Genomic DNA, 25,192 nt, shown 5'->3' with positions numbered 1-25,192 from the left:
CTATATCCTTCATCTCATCAACATCTAGTAGAATCAGGAGAATTCCAGTCAGTTCTACCCAACATATACCAATAGTTACAGCATATTAAGTCAATGTAAACAATATCCCTGTGTTTTGGTAACAATTCAGTCCTATCAAAAATCCACTTTAATTTACATGAAGATTTACAACTTTATCTTGAAAACACAGCTTTTAAATATTTTCAACGAAAAGGTTTGAATTCACACAAAAACATGTGAAATTTACAGTCAAGCCTAATTAATCCAGACAATAATCGGGTTGACCTATTTAGTCAGTCATTATTAATCTGGTTGACCTACTTTCCTGTCAACAGTTATCTGGAAGACATACATTTGAGCCACCATTGATCTGGCTTACAATTGAATCACCACTAATACTCTGTTTGACCTACATTTGAGTTCTTACTAATCTGATGACCTATATTTGAGCCACCTTTAATCTGATTTACCTACTTTTTGAGTCATCATTACTACTTTGGTTGATTTACATTTGAGTCCTCACTGATCTGGTGACATACTTTTGAGAAAACAACTAATCTGATTGGCCTACATCTGAGATATCACTATTCTGGTTACCTACATCTGAGATATCACTATTCTGGTGACCTACATCTGAGATATCACTATTCTGGTGACCTACATTTGAGTTATGACTAGCGACCATTAATTTCAGGATTGACAGCGATAATAGTTTACCCAACTCACCTGATTTTATCAGGTCAACCTGATATTTGCCATATCATGATGATCTGCTCAAATCATGAAAAATGCTAGAATCACTTGATATTTCTTTACCTTTGATCAGTATTTAAAAGTTTCAAATTCCATTTTCGGATCTTACATACAAAGATGTCAAAATATAGATTTTTTTCTTTTTACTTGATGACTATTTCAAACAACCTGTCACCCTTCATTTTGATATTAACTGACAAGAGGTTGGCGACACTGATATTATTATCAACTTCTCTCAAAACAGCTAATGTTAAAAAGAAGAAAAGAAAAAAGTAATGAAAATTAGTTTTTAGATTGTGAAATTGTGAAACTTCTTGTTTTTCCTTATAGTACCAAAGTATTCTAACTTCCCATATTGTTGATGGGAAACCTGATCTGATCTTCTCGTGCAAATTTCTCATATCATCACAGAATATATTTTATATTCATATATTTAGTTAAAGTATATAAACTTTATTTAGTTTAAACATACAAACATACATGTATATTAAACCTATAAAAACAACTATCCTGTAACTCGCTTTCTTCTTACACAAAGTCAAAAAGAACCTGTTTAATATCATTATCATCAATTTGAATTTAAGTGATATTTTCAAAAAAGAGTTGATACTTTAAAGTGATGTGTGTAATTATAGATATACTGAAGTAATGCCTTGATGCTTACAGACCTCTGTCTGAACACTATATACATTACAAATAGATACACATTATTATACATCATAAGTAAGACACAACTTTTAAAGTATTTCTGTTTTACTTCTGTGTATATAAAACTACTTCAAAAAGAGTATATGACTTTATTATCAAAGAGTCTGGTCGATATCACAGTGAATTCTATCAGAATATATATCACACACTAGTTCCAATCTAATTTCACAATTCACTTGTTAAAGCCTGGTCCTAGAAAATATTCAGGATAAAATTATATCATTTTTTTACCTGAGCTGTTGAAAACAAATGTAAAATTCTAGTAAATTAAATCTGATATGAATCTACAATAGGCAAGCTTTTCTGTCATGTTTGCTATGCACTTTTATTAGAAAGAAAGTGATGAATTATTAGTTTTAAAGTTTTTCTTGACTACACTTTATATACTTAAGGACCAATTTCTTATGAATCTTTAGTAAAATAAAAATGGAAAAAAAAAAAAAAAAATGGGTAGGCAAATATGTGGACCGAGACACTTTCCTTGTAAGCATGTATGTCGTTACAAAGTCTGTGTTTTGCAGATAAGCCAGAAAGTCAACAGGTGGAAACATTACCTGGTAAAACAGCTTGATAACTGAACAAAACCCATTTTGTGACAGCATGAAATAACTGTTCTTTCTGTGTGAAGGTGATGGAGATTAAAAGTGTGCTGAAGGTGACAAAGAGTGAAGATATCTTTAGGGTGGCAGAGAGAGGGCATTCTGATGGTGACAGAGAGAGGGCATTCTGATGGTGACAGAGAGAGGGCATTCAGATGGTGACAGAGTGAGGGCATTCTGATGGTGACAGAGTGAGGGCATTCTGATGGTGACAGAGAGAGGGCATTCAGATGGTGACAGAGTGAGGGCATTCTGATGGTGACAGAGTGAGGGCATTCTGATGGTGTCAGAGTGAGGGCATTCTGATGGTGACAGAGTGAGGGCATTCTGATGGTGACAGAGAGAGGGCATTCTGATGTTGACAGAGTGAGGGCATTCTGATGGTGACAGAGTGAGGACATTCTGATGGTGACAGAGAGAGGGCATTCTGATGGTGACAGAGAGAGGGCATTCTGATGGTGACAGAGAGAGGGCATTCTGATGGTGACAGAGAGTGAGGGCAATGAGAGAAGGAAGTTTGATGGTGAGAGAGTGAGGTTATTCTGAAGTTGATTGAAAGTGAGGCAGTATCAGGATGATAGAGCAAGGATTCTGATGCTGACAGAGAATGAGGGGGCCCTGAGAGAGTCAGGAAGTGAGGGCAGTGTGATGGTGACAGAGAGTGAGGGCACTCCATAGGATGATGGGGAGTGAGTTTCCAGTAGTCTCCATCTAATCATGCGTCTATGCTCAGTAAAATTCTAATTAATCTAAATTCTTTTTATCACACTGGTTAAATCTGCCTTTTATTTCTTTTACTGGAGAAAGTTTCCGAGACACTGCCATCTCTGATTGCAGGGGAGAAAGAGTTTTTATTTTTCCTACACCCCAAATCTATTAATACGCAAGTAATTCCATTTATGTGGTTCCAAGAAATTTGGAATAACAGCAAAACATTAAGTTTTACAGTTGTAATCATGCAACTCTGGAGTAAACAGTTAGTGGAAATTCAATTTAGGCCTGTTTGATCAATCACTAGATACATTAAACGTGAATTTGGGTGAAAATTTAGAATCCACGTGCAGTAATCAACAAACCAATCAGGAGCATTGGGCACCAGCCATGTGACCTTGACCTTTCACCTTGACCTTACCAACAGCTCCTTTAGTGAAGTCATTAACATGGTCCAAGATGCATTAGTAAGGCAAGGTTTGTAATGTACAATCTCCAGACAAACAAAATATCCAATAAAATACAACACCATTCTTCATAAAATATGTATAAACTGGTGTGTAACTGACGTAACATTTTTGATGATGAAATTCCCCTTATTGCAAATAAATCAAGCCATTTATATTCCACGGTAAATGAAAAAAAGATAAATATGAATACCTACCTATAAATGTAATAAAAATTGATGGCAAGAGAAAAAATTGTGGAATTTCTAAATAATATCATAAAGATCTCATTCTGTTACAGATTTTACTCAGTATAAGTGGTCAAGTATGAAAAGACATGCATTAAAAGCTTTACACTGTACAAGGAAAACTTTTAAGGGAAACTCTATCCAATGAAATATTTACTTGTGGTGTATTTTGACCACAAAGTAAGGTCAACATGACCAGACTACTTTAATCCATTAAAGTACACCAATATATTTCCCATCTTAGCTTTCTCTTCTACAAATACAGAAATACTTTATCGAAAAACCCATGTAAAACTTGAAATTATGAACACAAAAAGAAATTTCAACACAAGAAAAAAGATGAAAAATTTTAAATTCTTGTTTACTTTAATTAAAATTGTATACACTTTATGTCTAGAACAGCCTAACATGGCAGCCAAATCTTTTGTTTCCACAGAAACTTTACCCAAGATGATAGAGATTGGCTACAAATGCTGAGAATCCAACATGGCCATCCCCCTGATATACAGTGATAACGGTTTTGTTTTCATTACAGATTTGAGGCAGACAAATGTTGTGGGTCCATGGTTTGATTTGATTGAAGGTGAAGAGGGTGATAGTGATGACAAGTTTACACACTCACAGTAGCCCGGGGAACAGCAGTCTGTGGCACCACACCCCCTCCTCACCAGATTAATGGCCTGCCCTGAATGGAGCTGACTTTTGGTGGAAACGTGAGAGTTTACTACATGTGTTGGGTCTAATTGTAATGTCTACCCAGAAGGAATTATGGGATTTCAACAGGCACACTTCAGATATCATGTGACACTTTCCAGAAGACCTGAGTCTGTCTATGACAGTTTCGTGATTTAGGCTTCAATAACTACACATTAATTTAGCTTCTGTGAAAAGGATTTCGACACTTTTGTGACTTTGTAAAAAAAATGTTACAAATAATAACTCTCCAACTGATTTTTATACGTACAACACTGGAAAAAACACCAAGACCAAAGCCTGATTTTTATACATACAACACTGGAAAAAACACCAAGACCAAAGCCTGATTTTTATACATACAACACTGGAAAAAACAACAAGACCAAAGCCTGATTTTTATACATACATCACTGGAAAAAACACCATGACCAAAGCCTGATTTTTATATGTACAACACTGGAAAAAACACCATGACCAAAGCCTGATTTTTATACGTAACACTGGAAAAAACACCATGACCAAAGCCTGATTTTTATACATACAACACTGGAAAAAACAACAAGACCAAAGCCTGATTTTTATATGTACAACACTGGAAAAAACAACAAGACCAAAGCCTGATTTTTATATGTACAACACTGGAAAAAACAACAAGACCAAAGCCTGATTTTTATACATACAACACTGGAAAAAACAACAAGACCAAAGCCTGATTTTTATATGTACAACACTGGAAAAAACAACAAGACCAAAGCCTGATTTTTATACGTACAACACTGGAAAAAACAACAAGACCAAAGCCTGATTTTTATACATACAACACTGGAAAAAACACCAAGACCAAAGCCTGATTTTTATATGTACAACAAAGCCTGATTTTTATATGTACAACACTGGAAAAAACACCAAGACCAAAGCCTGATTTTTATATGTACAACACTGGAAAAAACACCAAGACCAAAGCCTGATTTTTATATGTACAACACTGGAAAAAACACCATGACCAAAGCCTGATTTTTATATACAACACTGGAAAATACAACAAAGCCTGATTTTTATACATACAACACTGGAAAAAACACCAAGACCAAAGCCTGATTTTTATATGTACAACAAAGCCTGATTTTTATACGTACAACAAAGCCTGATTTTTATACATACAACACTGGAAAAAACACCAAGACCAAAGCCTGATTTTTATACATACAACACTGGAAAAAACACCATGACCAAAGCCTGATTTTTATACATACAAGATTTTTATATGTACAACACTGGAAAAAACACCAAGACCAAAGCCTGATTTTTATATGTACAACACTGGAAAAAACACCATGACCAAAGCCTGAATCTGGCCAACTACCAATCATGCCCTTAACATTATCACCATGCTTGTATTTCAGGGTGAATTATTATTCTGGGAGAAACATGATACGGATCATTATAACACAAACAAAAAGCAGAGTAATGATCCATCTATGTACAAACATATGGTGACATTAGGACAGATATAAAATGAAACTGGAACAAATGTTGAGTATTGAATAACGGAGTAAAAAACAACAAATATATGATTTATATAGTTTTCATCAATTCATGTAAACTGGATCAGCATGAACCAGATTCTAATTGTTGATATAAAGTATGTTTTTTGCTTTTTTCTGTTAAGTCAGAAAATATGTGAGGATTTGATAACATTTTTCCAGTATAAATATTTAATTTTTGTCTATATTGTCCTGATCGCAATATCATCATATATAAATGATCAGCCTTTATGTTCTGTATGTAAAATCACATGATTTGTTCACTGAATTAGTCACATGACTAGTGCAGACACAGAAAAGTGTTTACCTGTTGGGAGGACAATCAGAGAGAATTATGTTAATTGGTCATCAATTAGAAGTTGGAAACCGTTGGTGATATTGTCTTACATAATCAGTTGTATATGTTATTTTATGTACACGTTTGAAGTATGATAATAAACACTTTTTTTACACATTTCTTTATCATATTCTTAACAAAAATATGTTGGGAGTGAATAAAAAGGATTTTCAGATCAGAGATGTAATCATTGTAGAATGTTTTGTATCATAGTGAGACTTTCTGTAGATGTACACTGTGATTGTCTTATTACATTTAAATAATACCTGGTAAAGGTGTGATGATATTATAAGAGAATCCATTGTAAGCTTTATATCAGTAACCTGTCACCAATGATGATAATGCTTTACATGTCGACATGTAGAGTTATCAGTTTCTATAACTTCTAATGCTATTCAGTATTGATCAAGATTTCAAAGACAACACTATAGACATACCATAAGTAGCCATACTTGTTTCAGTTTCGTTTTTATTCTCAGAAACCTAATCATGTCTGTTTTATTATATGCAAAACACTATTTTTAACATTCATCCAACATGCAACTACCTTTGAGAAGTATAGAGTCCAAGGCAAAAAATATGACATGAAATTATTCAAATGATCAAGAATTTACAACATAACATGCTTTTTGGTCTACACTTTACTTATTTGTAAATGAAATTAAAATACAACCATGTTAGAATTTACATGGATTGGACATGCAAGCCTCATGATTGATTCTGGTAAAATATGATAACGGCTACTGAGTCATACCCCAGACCTGGCAAGCTCCCTCAAAACACACTCTACATCCTATATATTATTATCACAATTTTTAAACAATGTCAATTATGAATGTCTATGTATGCATTCTTTAAGTAATGCTTTCGTTATTGTTGAAAGATAATAAATTGTATTCTAACCCATAAATAAAAAAAAATACCAGTTCAAGAATTTTTCTGAACTATTTTTGGAACCCAGCATACACTGCAGTTTATTAAATCCAAACTGCCATTTCCATGTGACTGTACCAAATTTTCATTGCCATTTTATGGTATGGAAACTTCCATTGTCATTTATTAAATCTAAACTTTTTACTGTTCAATGTTATTAAACTTTGTCAGCATTGAACAAAACCAAACCAATATATACACCAAACTTCCCATAGTATTTAATGAAACCAAACTTTCCAAATACTTAATGAAACAAAACTTTCATTGCCTTTTAATGAAATCAAACTTTTCCAGCCATTTTAATAATATACAGGTAATCTGTCATTGTTATTTGATGGCACCAAACTCCAACTCCCATATCAGTAAATCTTGGTTGTTATTATTTAACCTTAATATATATCAATAAAACCAATTTCATTTTTCTAAAGGTCACAATATAGTGTTATATAGGAATCTTTTGTAGAATCTTTACACAAGGACAATCCGTGCATTAGGTTTTGTGTGTAGAGCTATGTAAGGTTTCAATGTAGACAGATTTCGTGGTTTTTTAAGCCTGGGTTAAAAGGCGCTACTGTCCTGACATCTGCTGCCTACAATATGCTCCATATCTCATCGCATTAAATAGCAGTCATGAAATATAGATGATGTAGGAAGACAGAACTGTCCAACACAGCGTCCCACCCCTATACACAAAATATGTCCTCGTTATTTATTGATTCTTCCATCTTCTTCAGGATCAATTTTGTCTTGTTCCAAATCAAAGCGACACATGTCAATTTAAATTTATATCAATATGTATATAAATGATAATCACAATGTTTTCTTGGCAGAGAATCGGATCAATAGGCCTTTAGGTTGTGATAATAGACAGGACAGGTAGTCAAGTAATATATCAACTTGTCTATAGAAATCTGACCGTACAACACTCCCAATTTGTCACCCTCCAAACAGCTGTAGAGACCGATATCAAATTAATATTAAAGAAGGTAGGTGATCAAAATGAATTACAACCAACCTTTCTATAACTTAATTGCAGGTATAGGAGTAGGTAGTTGGCAGGTGAGAATTAATGGACTGATAGGTTTTAATTGATATTGCCTATTTATAAATATGTACCTGAATACACTATCTCTTGGGTCTCACACTTTTCAGTAGGAGGTGAAATTTAGCACAGAAATGGACAGGAATAACCACATGGATACAAATTCCATAAATATTTGTGTTATTTATAGGAAAAAGTCAGTTTTGTTGAGACTTATAGACAGGTTTAATCTTAACAAGGAATGGCAGTTTTCTTCTGCAATAAGCAGTTGTTCTCTAGCATGACAATGAATAATTGCAGGATCAAATTTATTTCTGTCAGAAATTCGTACTCTCACACATCTTGTATTACAACATTTATTATTAACCATATTATAACTGTAATATGGAATATATTATTACAAGCACAAACAAGATGAATGTATGCCATTTATAATTGCTTTCAACATTGGTAATGAAAATCATAAACTTAAAGACAAGACTACAATAAAGAAAATGATAAAAGAAAAGAAAAAAAAAAAAAAAGAAATACATACCACAACTCGAGTTTCAGAAACGAGTTAGAATGTGAAAATAGTTCTGATCAAAGTTAGTTTGTTTAAATTCAAAAGGACATTCACTGTGCGTACAATTGATACATCCCTTATGTTACCAGAAATTGATGTACCCAAATATTCTGTTTTTAATCATGGAAAGTAAAAAATTCTTTAAACTTAGCTTCTTCTGGATGCATCTGCCGTAAAAAACTGCCGATAATGATTACCCAGAATGCCATATGATACCCTGTCCTGCACTTTGCCATCAAATCTACCAATCCTGTGGAAGTCCCATTGCATGAGAAAACTGATATTGCTCAAAATTAAATTCAAATTATCTCAATCATTTTTTTCTTTTTGTAACCCAAAAATGTCAAAGTCAACTCCATGGTTTTCTTCTGGAATAGATTTTGATTTTTTTGACTGGCAAGCATAATTTGAAAAAAAAAAGAATCAATTTGAATGAGACAAAACTATATGTCAAATATGGAAATTTTACAATAGAATGTTCAATTTGAAATAATAAGGAGAGAAAAAATGAAGTGTTAATCCAGTTACAGGATTCACGAGACAAGAGTTTGAGAAAAAATGATTGTAACCAAACCCATTTGTAATTCATTGTGTGATATGTTTGATATACAATTATAGATTTCTACAAATACTGTGTTGGGATTAGGAAATGCAAAGTCTGTTGTCACTACAGTTTCCACATTTCCTGATTGTGAAAAATGATATCATATTCTTTGTCCCTCACATACTTTGCAGTTAAAAAGCCTTTACCATATTTGGTTATCAACTTTATACATCAGTGCATCACAGTGAATTGCCCATTACAGCTAATTGTTTTCCATTTATATCACAAAATGGCTTTGGTGAAATCAAAAACGAATGATTTCCAAAGTTTTTCCAAAAGTACACAGACCAGCCATGTTTCAGGCTTACATCTATCTGAGTATTGTATCAATTACATTGACAAGCACTTATGTTTTTTTTATCTCCCAAGTCAACCAAACAATATTTCAAAGGAAACTATAAATAGTGGTCGATACATGCTATACTAACAAACAGGCCACGTAGAGCCCAGGTCCATGCGATATAACCTTGATAACTTCCCTTCCCAGCAAGCAAATCAGAAACATAACCCTACCAATGCAATCAAAGGCAATTAATCAAACAAAGGACAAAATGCACACAGCCTCAATTAAAATATTTGTAATCTTTTGCATTTTAGTAATAGACGAGTTGTTTAGGACCTGCCGACACGACACGTCCCTTCACGATGCCACTGAAACTATTGTATTAATATTTTTTTTATTCTAATGCAATATTAATATCTGGACTTGATTTGTGTCAATTGAAACGATACTGATCAGAAAACACACAATTACAATTTACTATTTACTTGGTATGGATTGTTCGCTATTAAATGCTTCTAGATATTACAAATGATTTAGACTATTCAGCAAACCGCAGGGCTTTACTCCTGATGGAGAATCCCCAGGACATACCTTTGTCTTCATATCTCCACCATTGTCGCATTCATCAAACATGATCAAACTTTAATGACAAAAACCTACTTGTAACAGATACCTAACCTCCCTTTTATTCAGCATTGTTATAACCCGATAATCAAACACAAGTATGTTTATTTGAGAAATGATATGAAATACTTGCCTCAAACTATTTTCTGATCTTTTAAGAGATAAAAACCTGCTATTGATACAAAACCTTTTTGTTTCATATCATTATTCGATAGAAACAAACATTTCTTTCCCTCCTAATTGATCAAAAATATCTAGTTTCCTACAGGAAGTATCCTGAAATTATGATGAACAAAAATATTTTCAGCCAGTTCTGCCTTCATTCTAAAAAGAGGCAAATCAGTGAACAACATTCTTTCAACAAATTCTTCACAAATAATAGCGGTTCAATCTACATCGAGTTAAGCACAATTGTTGAAAGGTATTGCATAGCAGGTTATTTTTCGTGGGGTTGATCATTTCACTACAATTAACGTAATGACACAACATTTTACATGTAATAATGAGACATGTGTATTAGATGGTCTTTGAAATGCAGAGTAAAAAATTTTAGCTAAAATATCATTTGATTGTATTAAAAGGAAACTATGAAAATTTAAACCCATGAAAATAACAAGCTCTACAGTATCAATAAAATGATAATACAGATGATGATATCGTGAATTTGGTACACTCAATAACACTCAAAAACTGCTCAACAGAGTCAATAGTTTGTATTATATACTGAAGTATTGGGTGGTCGGGGAAAGGCTCCAAGAAGTGTATGATTGGCACCAATCAATTAGAATTCAGAAAGCAAAACATTCCTTGACATGCTCCTTTAATCTGTTTTGCAGCATCAAATTAAAATCAAATGATTAATGAGAGAGAAATTGAAGGACATTTGCTGTAGTGTTATACAATACCATGTGCATAGGCCCCACAGCTTGTAACAATTATATTAAATAAAATGAATGCACATCTGATTCATGACAGTATCAATGTCTTCAGGTAGACAAGGCCTAACAATCAACTTTTGAATTATTTATTTCCCATCACTGAATCAAACATGCCCCACTGTACCTTGTTTATATCAAGCTATTACCTTTTCCATAACAACAAAAGTACTTTCCTTTGTGTACATATTTTTACCGTTCTGTTTCTTATGATACCAGAAATTTGTATATATCTTTACAGACGTTTTTTAATTACTATATCAGTAAGTTTAATAATAATTCAATGGTAAGGTTTAGAATGCGTTAATTTTTTCAGATAAATGAAAATAAATTATTTTACCAATAAAGGATTTTAATGGGAAGCACTATGTATTTCTGTTCCATGTTTTAGTAAGATCAAGTTTTCAAACAGTAATTTGATGATTTCAGTGGACATCATATTTATAGAACTGTCAAACTAATGGGAGAAGATGAGCTGAAGGATATTCTCTCTTTGGTAATGGATTAAATGTGGTGAATAGTGAAGTAAGAGTGCATGCATGCTGTTAATACCACAGGAGTCTCGGCAGGCATTTCTATTATAAACACTACATACATAACTGTCACTAAATATTCAGTCTCATATCCTTACATGCAGAAATCCTTTATTTCCAATCCAGGCCAAAATCTAGGAGTATTAGTCCTGGTGATAGCTATGGGAGCCTGAATCAAGTACAAAATACACACGCAGGAAGCATTCGCAGGAAGCATTCGTTATGATAGCAAACTAAATCCCTCTAATCATCAAGTATCAATACAGAAGAGGTCACCAATGGCAGAGAGTGTCAGAGAAATCAAGAGCAGGGCTTCGGTGATTGATACACACTCCATCTAATTGAATATGGATATAGTTTATTGGCTACACAAATTCACATGGCATTACAAATCCCTTTAAGTAGTCTATAATCAACCCTTGATAGCCATTTCCTCTAAATTGCCATGGTATTATACCAAATCATTGACTCTCATTTGATTTAATTGTGTAACTAGGTGCTTTCTGCCATCTCCACGGGTACCAGTTCCAAGCAAACTCCTCCACAATACTGACTCCACACACATAAAAGCAAGATATCCTTGTGATCAAGATCTGACAGGAAATCTAGGAGGTTACAATTATACAGTGTTGAAAATTACAAATGTCACAGATGCTGGACTGGTGAGAGCACAGATCACTATTGTAACATCAAGTGACTTAGTCACAAATCAAATGAATTAAGACGGCACAGTGAAGACATACACAAAAGACAATTTTAAAGACAAGATATTAAATTTTTTTTTGGATATTTTCAAAAGCAACAAATATTTGTTATTATCTCCTTGACACAGATGTTCTAAAAATTCCAGAGATCAAAATTTAATGTTATTATTGGTTACAGTATTTTGAAACTTTATCTAAAAATTAAAAAAGGGAAGAAAAGAAGAAAATAAACAAGAACATGAACATAAATTTCTTCAATTTTCAATATATAATAATTGTTTTCCTCTTTATCATTTTGTGTATTTGAACTTACCTAGATTTTGTATCTGGTTTGTTTAGGTATTTATTTTTGTAATCCTTTTGGATTTGTTAATGATCTAGAGGGCCTTTAATCCTTCTACACAGATGGGAATCATCACTACTGATAAGGTCTCTAGGGGAAAAGTAGACATTTAAATGTAGCACTCTCTTGTTTATTTTGCCAAAACCAAATCTGACACCCAAATAAAATCATGGAACCAACAGGATTTATCAAGCAATATCATTCTATTAACATACCAGGAAATATTTGGCATCAGATTTCATTGTGTAAGACCTGAAGCAGAATCTAGCTGCTGATAACTAGCGTAGACTGACTACCAATGGTCAGTACTTGGTGGTCAGTGGCAGTTTTAATGCCAATGTCAGACATTGAATTTCTCATGGCTGGTTTCCTCATTATGAAATAAATAGCTAGAATGTTAACATGATAAAAATGCTGGCACCAGTTAATGTCAAATCGTGGTGAATCACACAAATATACCAGATGGTATCAGAAGCTAAGTTTGGATTTACATTAGAGTCTAACTGTCAATACCAATCCTCCTCCTACTGACCATTACTTTGAGGAAGAAATAAATGGAAACAATAACACAACGTTAATCCTACCACAAAGTTCAATAACATACTTATTTAATTAAACAATCTATTTTAATGCATTGCCTATTGTGTAAGCATGTAGCAATATACAGTCAGATACAACAATTTAAATCTCTAGTATTTTTCTTTTCTTAGATATGTTTTATTTTGACTCTAGCGAAATGTTTTTACATTATTTCAAAGCTGTTCATCTGCAAAAGACAATCTTTTAAAAATAAAGGACATGCTTTGTACTATTTTTGCAACAGGTCACTTATTTTTACCCTGAATAAAATTATCTGCTAAACTTACACAAATTATCAAAAAGATTGCAAACTGTTGCTTTGAAGTGTTTAGAATGCCTGAACATATACTGAATACACCTCTTCCCTCTGTCTCTACTGGTGGTAATTTTAAAAAGCTGGTAAATACACTGGGTGAAATTGCGCAAAACATTTTTCTTTTTCTTTTCACATTTTTAGACAAATTACTTCCTTCATATGGAGTCCTCCACATATCAATGTAACTTTACTAAAAAATTTTCCCGATATCAAAAAGTAATATCTAATTGACTGACATCACAAAATGTGAAAAATTGCTTTTCAATATACCAATTGAATTGAACAAATGATACCATCTCGGACACCAGAAAAAACTTCAGAACATGAAAATGGAAGGAATATTTAAAAGGGAATTATCATTACTAACTTGTTATTACACAATATCTTTACAGTTGTGTCCCCTCACCCAGCCTGGGTAAATATGGGGGTCTGGAGGATACAATTTTCCCTCCTAACATTTCAATAATATGCTTACTGACAAATTTATCATTTTATGTAATAATACATACAAATGTCAATAATTTTGTGTCCGAAAAGTCAATTATTGCAAAAAAAGGATTTTTTTATCGTATAATCTGCTACTGAGTTTTAAAGTAATGTCAAATTCAAAAATTTCAACAAAATCTATCCTCAAACTTTCTATATACTCAATTACACGCACAAAACCTCTTTTCCCAACTTTCTTTATTTCTAGGCTAACATTTCCATCTCTCTCAAACTTCTCCTAAGACAATAATCATCATTTAAAACTGTACCATGACACCAAACCCCATTCCCCAACTTTCTCCCTTGTTAAGCCTACCACTTTCCTGACCCAAACACCCAAAACCTCCTTCTCTACTCTCTTCCTTCTCAAGCCTTTCACCGTCCTAACATCCGACGAACCCAACTCTCCTCCTTATCAAGCCTTTCACCGTCCTAACACACGAACCCCAACTCTCCTCCTTATCATGCCTTCCACCATCCTAACACACGAACCCCAACTCTCCTCCTTATCAAGCCTTCCACTTTCCTAACACGTAGAACTTCTTACCCAATTTTCTTTCTTCCCAAACCTCCCACCTTTATTTATACATAAAGAACCCCTTCCAAGGATTCTTTTCCTTCTTAACATTCCAAAGAGTTCATCTATACCCTGACACTCGCATCAAAAACCTCTTCCCCGTCTCTCTTCCATCTCAGGCCTCCCATCTTCCTCACACCTTCAAATCTCTTCCCCGATTCTTTTTTTCTCAGCCTCCCATCTTCCTAACACCCAAAACCTCTTCTCCAACTCTCTTCCTACAAATACCTCCCTGCACTTCCTCCTGACCAAACTCTTGTCATGTTAACTACTTGTTTTCTTTATAAAAAGTGATCAATCAAGTCAAAGCTGAAGTGATTTTACTGTACAACAGTCCATGTCCTTATGCTGTAACACTGTAGAGTCCAATGAATGTTTGATCTGGGTATAGTAATAACAAAAATAAACCCTAAAATCCCACGTATGAAAGGAATTTCAATGCGTAAATTACACAATTATGAAATTAAAGTTTTTTTCATTCAATATGTTCTTTATCTGTGTCGGGTCTGTGATGTTACTTGGCTTATGGAACATCTAAAGCTGATCAGGTATAATCTTAGTTAAAATGGAGATTTAATTGAGTGTAACAAGACATGAGAAAACAAGCTTCTTAAGTATTAAGATCAGGCCAATCTGATGATAGATGCCATCATGGATAAGGTCTATGAAATTGTTGAGCAGTAACAGACATTGTATACAGTTGGGACATAAATCTATTTCTACACTACCAAGGTAAAATAAAAAAAAAAAATGAATAAAAAAAAAATCAAATAAAAGAACAGACATCAAAACTTCTACGATCTTCGTTATGTCACCATCAATTTCAAGTATAAACTGTTGATCTTGGCCAGAAATTTAAAATCAAAAGATTTGAAAATTACCAGGAGCAGTTCTCTAACACCTCAAGAGACATGTGCAAGGTTTATGACTTAGTAAGGCTGAGTTAGGAAATCATCAGTAAACTTAAGTTATAATCGGGTAGCAGTTGAAATAAACTTTGGTGATAAACCAGTCTCACTTTCAGGAATTGACTTGCCAAATGTTGACAGATTTTATTTTTTAATTACTTACTACCAACACAGTGAAATCTCTATAAGTGGAACACCTATCAGTACTTAATATCCATTAGGATATGCATTATTCTCTTAATGTGTAGTCCAGATAAAACTTAATCATGATATTAAGAATGTTTCTTAAAGTTATTTTGATTTCTTCTTCTTTTTTAAGTTTTTTGGGGGAGAGGAATATTATAGTTCTAATTAGTAATGTTTATAATTACTTTCATCAATGAGAATATATATACAACATTTAGCAAGCTGTATAGTTTTCATCAGATTCATTATTTATTTTAGTTATTGGGGAAAATGCACTTTTCACATAGTTAGAAAAACTATCCATCAAGGTAATTTGTGTACTGACAATGTGAAATACAGAAGTACTTACTGAGGTCAATCTAATTAAGATAAACTTATTTACCAATCAAGGTTAAATATTTTACTTCAATCTACAAAGGAACATTTGTTCCTACAACTGAGGTAAATTTGTTATATTTTTAATGTTTAACAAGCTAGATGTTTTATTACTTACAGAGAACAAATTACTTAGTATACAGGATACTGCTAATTACCTCAGTACATAGTTACCAAAGTGTTACCAAAGTATAATTGTTACTAAGTACCATATACATAGTTACCAAAGTATAATTGTTACTCAGTAACATATATATAGTTACCAAAGTATAATTGTTACTAAGTAACATATACATAGTTACCAAAGTATAATTGTTACTAAGTAACATATAAATAGTTACCAAAGTATAATTGTTACTCAGTAACATATATATAGTTACCAAAGTATAATTGTTACTAAATACCATAGGTATTTACACATCAAAGCAAATTTGTTACTAAGTATTACATTTTCAGATTTTCAAGTACATTTGTTATTGATTTTAAATACAAGAGTACAATTGTCACAAAGTATTACATTCTGGACTTGTTACTGAGTGTTACATATCAGAGTAAATTTGTTACTGAGTATTTATTTCCTATCAGAGCAGATTTGTTACAAGGTACAAACCTAATCATATTTCTACATATCAAAATTAAATTTGCTTCTAATATATAAAGTATCAAACATGTGTGTACAAACTGATTAAAACATATTACCACATGCAGGTAAATTTGTCACTATCTGTCACTACCTGACAAGGTAAATTCACACTGCCTTTACCACTTACCCATAGTTCACTCAAGTATACAATTTTTCAAACATAATTATGGAGAAGAAATAGTGTTAAAGTATATCTGACTTAATCTCAAATTATCACACATGGCAAAGATCAAAATTGGTGTTATATATCAAATGCTTTTTAATACCATTAAATCTTACATGATGTGGAGTCATAATTGTTTCTTAATTGGTCATATTTGATGTAACTCACAATATTTCAAACAAAATAAACAACTTGATAGCTGTTTAAGTTATAAGCAGGGGGAGTTTACCTTGACTTCATAATAATTAAATGCTCTTAGTTAAGGCTGACTGTGAAATTTTTCAAAAGACTGCTTGGCTTTGTGTCATTTTGAGGCATATCAAATTAGACTTTTTCATATCAGGTGTGAACAACTCTCATTATCCAGCAATGGATAAAATTCATTGTAGAAACCATGTTTAAAAACTAGTTTGACTGAAGTAGTAAATCAATGTCAAATAAAAGACACTATAAACACAAATCTAAATGTGACTAAAGAAAATCAAAAGGATTCTGTCCAAGTGAAGAATCATGTTAAGGTTCTTTCTGTGGTATTTGTTATTTAACATGCACTTTTACAATTGTATGATAATACTGGCTGTTTATAAGTTTGGGACAATTATACACACACCTCAGACAATTATTTGATTAATGTTCATTTATATGTGATTTTCTTTTAACTAAATAATCATGTTCTTCCAACATGGATATTCAATTTCAAACTTTAAACTTTCTTTATAATATTTTTTACCCCTCCCCATTTAGTTTAATTCTGTATAAAATTTTGTAGATAATACCCACATAACTTCTTAAATACAATAATCAGTACATTTAGATTGGGTTTAAACAGGAACTTCTTGATTGCTATTAATAATTTTGTTAACCTTTTGATAATCACGAGGTAACTTACAAGTGATCACAAGGACACTTACCTGGTATCAAATGACCATGCATTCTACAGCAGGTATGACAAGAAATTACAAAAATTTAAAAAAAAACTGATGTCTGCTTGAAATCTGATTTCAGAGTTAAAAGTTAAATACAGTTGTATTTTCATGTGTTAGAAAATTTATTTTCATTTGTATGAAAAATTAATTTTCATTTGTAAAAAAAAAATCATTTTTCAGTCTAAGAAAAACGTGATATTTTCATAGATCAATGAACACTGTTAATGTGGACATGTGATGTACATACCTATGACGCCATCAACAGAAATCATAAAAACTCATGACACATTCTTAATAGCATTGTACAGAATCACTAGGCAGAACAATAGGGACAACCATACCAGAATAAAACTTGGGAAACTAAAATATCAGAAGTTGCCATTCTGAACTACAAAGCTAACAGGAGAGCAACATTTGTTACCATACACTGGACTTAATGTGGAGGGATGGGGAAGGGGGTTACACTGTAATATCTATACAGTGCATTAACCCTATTGTTGATTCAATTACAATGATCCCTATACAATAATGACATTTATGTTTACAGGAAGAGGATATAATACTTGGCTACGTCATGCTGGAGACCAGTCTGATCAGCTTTGCACACATGATAAATACTACAAGTTTTGAAAAGCTACATAGGAATGCTACATATGTATTCAAATTAGCAAAACAGAAGAATCTTGTTTTCTCGTTAGTGTGTGATACACGAACACATGCTAAGTCTACCTTTGATACAACATGTCCATGATGTCGACCCCCCCTCGCGGCCCGTGATTCAAATTTATTGCTCAAATGGCATAAATGCGTACTTGATATAATTTCTACACTAAGGTAACCCACAGAATGCAATTCATGGCCAGTTAACCTTTATTTATCCCGACAATTTGCATTTTAGCTTTAAGTGAATCATCTCATGATAATCAAACACTTTATGTCTCAGGCAGGGGTCCTTCGGCAAACGTCCCAGAACACACCGCAGCATCCAACAGACTCCACAACAATACACAATTTGGCTTCCTAAATACATCATATTTTTGTCTAATTGGTGACTAGTATATTAATTAACTGTGGTCGAAACGGTTATAGAATAAGGCATTATAACTGCTTTCTTTGGGGTTATACAACTGTGGAGTTGTATCCTGGTTTAATCCACAGACTGAATCTTCCCTTACCCATTAATATTAGAAGCCTTCACCATCTTTATGAGTATGGGTGCTGAAGAGGCTAAAAACATATATCCCATTTTATGAGTGCATATGTGCCAAGCTTGCTTCAATAAATTGATTAATATACTAAATTATGGCAGAATTTGACAGCTGATCTTTTTGTAAGTATACAGGATGTAGGGGCATTAATTCATGCCAGGTTTTCCACTTTAAGGGTAATGCCCACTGTTATACATTGCATACCATTCTGGGATGGGGAAACTTGGTGGGATATGTGTTCCTACACATCCATCATACATGTCATCATCCTAGTGTGGCTTTCATTAGACCAACATCGCTTGTGCATTTTCCTGAATTAAGATTTACAATCACATGATATTAGGGACGATACAACCACCCTAGAACTGTTTTCCAGAGTAAGAATATCAATGGTATTAATAGTGACATCCAAGCACCATTGGTCTTTAAACGCCCCCAAAACAGCCATTTCTTCCTTCCTGGATTTGCTGCCCTCCCTCCCAGATCTATCAATTGTTGATTTCTTTAAGGGTCCCTCTTACTGGTCTGTCAGCTGTGACTTTCAATCACTTCCCTATGTATTCATACATCAGTTCTACATTCAATTTTCATATCGGGTCATAGGTCAAATATTTGATGGGTTGCAGAATTGAAATGTAAGTGTCTCTTATGGGACTAATGGAACCTAAGAATCATGTTTATTGCAAACTTCTGGAAATTTTTTGTTTTCAACTTGGCTTATCCTCGTAAAAGAGGCACATTTTATATCCTCAAATTGCTATCACTTCTGGCATTCCCCATTTAAAAATATAAGTTGATGAAAATTTTAATGATTATAGATAGCATTTAAAGAGATAAATCCTTGAGGAACATCAGAAGTGCATGCTTGATATACACATTAAGACATGTAAACTTGAGTAAAATATCTGAAATAATAAATGCCAACCGTAAATATATACAGGAATTCTAATGTGAAATTACATCCATTAATTGCAGAGGAAATAGACCGATCTTTGTTCAACAAAATCTGTGCTACTTGTATTTTATAAGTGATAAAGCTTATGGTAATTGTAGAAGGCTGAGGCAATACAAAAAAAACTCTGTGGAGATAATCTCTTCAAATAGAATTTAATAGTATAAAGTGCATCTACTCCTAACAGACTTAGTTCTTAATTTCTCTCAAGTACTTTACATCCGATGTGCTTCCTTTTCCATGCTCTGTTTCAATGGGAAGCAAAAACAGTGTATCACATTTATTTAGAAAAATTGTTGTTTCATTTTTCTTTAATCAGTAACAGATTATAAAATCTGAATAAAAACTAAGTTAACAAGGTTAGTCTGACTGAGAGTGAACAGATACATTCTCTGTTGCCTCTAATAGCCTCTATAACCTGGATATCAAGGGGCCTTGTATTGTACAAGCCTCACCCAATCAGCAAAGAATGACCAAATAAGGCTAGTCAATTAAGATTTAAATAATTAAAACAGTTAATTAAAGTAATATGTGTGTGACCTGTATAATGCTCCTATACTGTAGTGTGGTGATTATACCCAACTAATGGCACTTAAATGTGGAACCTAATTGATCAAAATTGTAGCAAACGATTAACTCAAACGGCAAAATATGCTAATTTTCATTGTAATTATGAAACAGGTTTAAAGTAATCAAGCTGAAGTAAAAAAGGTGACAATCAATTCAAAGTTTTTTCAGTCCATAGCTGAATTTACAAATCTTATTATAGCTGATATTTGCAGTAGATTATTTAAAGATGAATTAAACGTTGATAGCAATTTCAAAATTATCACAAGATCTTGGCTTATCTATTTAGTGCGTTCATTATATGTTGCATATGAACCAGTAAACACCACGCTGTCCGTCACCTCAGACACTCTGTTTCATGCCAGGGTTTGATATTCATATATCAAACAAGATTGATAGAATCGTCACTCGAAAATCAAACTGCTCATTTCTGGCAAGGTTGGTATAGAATTAAATCAATCTTTTGTCTATGTATGATGTGAGACTATAGTTTTGATAAAAATCTTCACACACATTCAGGACATTTTGATTGGAGTTAAATCAGGTTGAATTTTTTAAATCATTGAACTCGATACAAATCTTAACACTCAAAATTAATGATATAGGATTGAATGATTTGGGTACATACCACACTAGTGGCAAGCGGATCAAATTGGCACGATATTGACTGATATCTGTGGAATACATAAGATATCAATCTTCACACTTCAACACAATGTATGATACAGAGGGATCCAACAATGTGCCCTATATTGGGATATAGTGTGTAGGCATATTTCAACACAAATAGTTCTGTGAGGACAAGTTACATCTAGTTTTTAATAGCGAAGAAATCAATGTTATCAGTCAGTACCTTGGTGGAGTATAAAACGATATCACCCCCAATAAGACAGCGGCTCAGTGGGGTGCTGACTTATCTGATGTCAAGCTATACCTAATAAGTTTGCACTTTGGTTTACATTGTGTGTTCATGTAATCCTGTCATCACCCTTATCTAAAAATAACATGCAGAAAAACTATTTAAAATTGCATTTAGAGGCCATTCTAAAAAAAAATTGTTTAATCGGAAAGACTACAATAGTCTTCAACAGAAACCTGTAATGAATGGGGAAAAGAATCTGCCATACTGTTTTTTATTTCTTCAAAGATATTTGCCGTAAATTTAATGTATCAAAGACATATACAAAGTGTGTATGAGAAGTATCATAGACGTTCATGTCTCCGGTAATTGACTCTAGTCAACATACAAAAGGGTTATAAAATGATATCAGGTCTCAATTCATTATCCTGAAATAAAATGTTATCAGGTCCCTCAACACCGAGTAAAACAAAACAGATTAATTCTACGCCTTATCTTCAGCTTCCTGCCAAGTTTTTGAAGAGAACAGCATGAGATGGGAAAGATGGGATAAAAGGTGTAGAAAGACAGTATGAGAAGAAGAGGGATAGCTGGAGCAGTAGGGGCAAGAGAGGGACCAAATTGTGGGAGTGATATGGGTCAGGGAAGGAATTGTGTAACGTCCGTAGAAGCCATGGGAAATTGAGGAGAAAAAGTAAGAGGACGAAAAGGTAAAAACTGGAGGAAAAAGATGGAAAGAACAAGCACAAAGAAATAAATATAATGAAAGGGACCGGGCAAAAATATTACTGCAAGAGTGAAGAATGAGGAACGGTTAAGGGAAGAAGAGTTAATTTGGAGGATATAAAACTAGGGAAGTAAGGAAGAAAAATAAACGGGACAGTTTGAGGGAGGAAATAAAATAAGGAAGTATGGTAGAACAAAAGGACAATAAATAGGACAGCCAGAGAGAGAAAATAAACTAGGGAAGTATGGAAGAACAAAAGGACAATAAGTGGGACAGTCAGAGAGAGAAAGTAACTAGGGAAGTATGAAAGAACAAAAGAAAAGTGAATAAGGAAAGGGAGGGAGTGGAAAGGAATTGAGGGTGACTATTAAAATGGAGGAAGAAACAAAGCAGTGACAAAAATGTTATTTACTGATGGCTCCCTCCGCTCTGTCTCGGCCATTTTAGTCAGGGCTTGTTACAGAAGCCCTAGGATAACATCTTATTAGGGGAACAGTATCAAACAATATAGGCGATAAGTCCATCATAACACTGATACATTGGGGTGCTATCTCTATACCTCCCAAAGTCTGTCAGGCAAACTGTACACCCAGCATTGCTATGTATTATACACTATGATTTACTGTTTGATAAAATCCCAGTGTGTCAATCCCATTGAAATTAAAGATTTTATTTGAATACCAAAGAAGCACCCTGCGATAACCAGCTGCAGTAGTGATTATTATCTAATAGTTATGTGGAATCATATAGCCATTTTATGAATATATATCACAGTCTGTGAGGCTATCAGGATTTCAGATAAATCTATATAAATTCCACGCTGAGTGAAAGGTTTAGCAGGGAGATGATACACAGCAGCGTCCTTCACAAGAAGATGAGGTTTTGTCAGGCCCTTTGGGTAATACCACCTTATAACCTTACAAAAGCATTGGAAGCTGATAACACATATATATAAAACTGGTGTCTTTATTAACTGATGGTAATCTATCAAATCTCATTTTAAAGACATTCATGAAAATATATATATATTTTTTCTAATTCATAGAGCTGGTGTATTTGTAAAGAAATATGAAACAATTATGTACATTTAGAGCCAATTATTTTAATAAAGATAAAAATTTCAGGAAAATCTTGTTTATGATTTGAAATCTAATTATCACATATCTTTATTTCTCAAAATTTAAAAATTTCACTTGAAAGTGATTGACAAAATTACTGCACATTTTGTACACAATTATAAAAATAAATGCAGAGAAGAAATGATGTCTATTACTGTTGTACAAACACATTATTTCATATGAAGATGAATTTGATAAGTTGTGAAATGTGTTTTATCATCAGCTGATCTGAGGTAAAGAGGTAAAGCTACACAAACACTGATATAAGATGATTTATTTATATATATATATCCAAAAATATCACACAAATTATGAGGAAACAGAACCTGAGAAGGCAACAAACAGTAGGACTTTATACACACAAAAAGTAAGGACTTGGAACAAATAAACTAAATATTTTGTAGATGAACAATAGATCTGATATCAGAGTGTCTGAACTTTGTGTTTAGGAGAGCTGTATTTGTGTCTTAGAGATGCTTACAAGATAGGAGGTCGCCAGAAAAGGCAGGGGAGGAGAGAGAGGTGGAACCCTTCACTATTGTTCTCTAACAATTACGAAGTGTGCAAAACTTTACAACTTCAGGGAAATCAAAAGGAACCAAGAACAAAATATACTGACTTTCTAATGAAGACATTGGTCAACATTATCTAATTTAGAATTTCAACAAATCCAAAATTGGTTTTTGTCAACATCAATACTTATACATGTAAATTATCATTTCTAATATCATTGGTGAACATTCACAAAAATGTATCAGGATTTTACAAGGAAACAATATTCACTTTCATCATCTGTAACTTTCCTAAAATGGAAATGAACTTAAATATCTTTCTTCAGGTCATTTAAATGTAATGAAAGTTGGATCATTAGACTATGAACTAAGAAATCACCCACAAAGTATGGTTTCCAGGAAAAGATTAAGAGATGAACTTTACATTTATAATTTTGGATATTACAAGTTATCAAAGGATTATAAATCCTGTACATACTTTTTTGTGTATTGTCAGAATATGTGGATCTGTCTAAGAATTCAATTCCAATGAAAAATTAAATCTAGATAATTTGCATGAAATTTGATAAGGATGTAGCTTTACAATTTATTATCTCAATGAATACATCAAACTTTATTTACGTGAAATACCAAGACATTGACTCAACTTAAATTGTCCAATATTTCATCTCAATGATTAGGGGTTAGAAGAAAATGATAAATTTTTTTGCACTCGATGAACATGCCAGGGTCATAGGTTTTCCCTTGTTGGTGCTGCCCTCTGTCTGTTACTATATTGTTGTCTGTCCTAACTGTCCCTCAGGTTGAGTCCATGAGTTACTTCTATTGTTAGAGATGGTGGGAGGATCGCCACTCCATTACCGGTCAGTTCAGGACAAATCATCTTGTGATGTATTGGGTCAAGGAACACCAGGGTGGTATATATATATGAATTACCTTAGTGATGGGCATACAGTGGACATACAGTGGGCACCCTGTTCACACCCCGTATCAGTATCGCATGACACACAGAAATGACACAAGTCTCTACTGCTCAACCTGCAAATCAACTCTCAAGCATCTTATCAACTTCCACTATCAGAGACCCCTATTCCATTCCCTAAAACTTCATTTGTTGAGGCTCATAATGGCAAAAAAGCCCAATAATTTATGAACACTGAGTAGCAGAGAAAACATATCAAATGGGAGGTAATTGTTGACTGAGAGCGATATCTGTTGGGGTTAATCAGACCCAGGGATCGCTCTGATACGTCTCACAACAATTATTGATTAATACTTTTCATGATTCGCAGCAATCAGACACAGTTCTTAGCCTAGCCCCTCGAAAATGGCCACATTTATTTCCTCGTATGGTAGCATTAGGTAGCAAGGAATGATAGGCGTTAGAGGAGAAACTAGCCTACCTCTGGGCATTACATACGCTCTCTCATATAATTACTTAAATAGCAAATGATTTCCTTAATAAGCTGTCTTGTATAAGGT

At 33.3% G+C, this 25,192-nt stretch overlaps 1 protein-coding gene across 1 annotated transcript in view; it reads right to left on the bottom strand.

The window, feature by feature from the left end:
• The window catches only part of LOC132545884 (AT-rich interactive domain-containing protein 3A-like), a 59,914-nt gene that overhangs the window by 27,028 nt on the left and 7,694 nt on the right, over nucleotides 1–25,192 (bottom strand). The gene's annotated exons all lie outside the window — the stretch shown is intronic.

This window comes from Ylistrum balloti, unplaced genomic scaffold (genome assembly GCF_031769215.1).
Source record: "Ylistrum balloti isolate Yb309-2 unplaced genomic scaffold, AGI_CSIRO_Ybal_v1 Utg369860, whole genome shotgun sequence".
NCBI classification, from domain to species: domain Eukaryota; kingdom Metazoa; phylum Mollusca; class Bivalvia; order Pectinida; family Pectinidae; genus Ylistrum; species Ylistrum balloti.
Note: the sequence above shows the minus strand (reverse complement) of the source record. Positions and strands in the feature narration are given on the sequence as shown.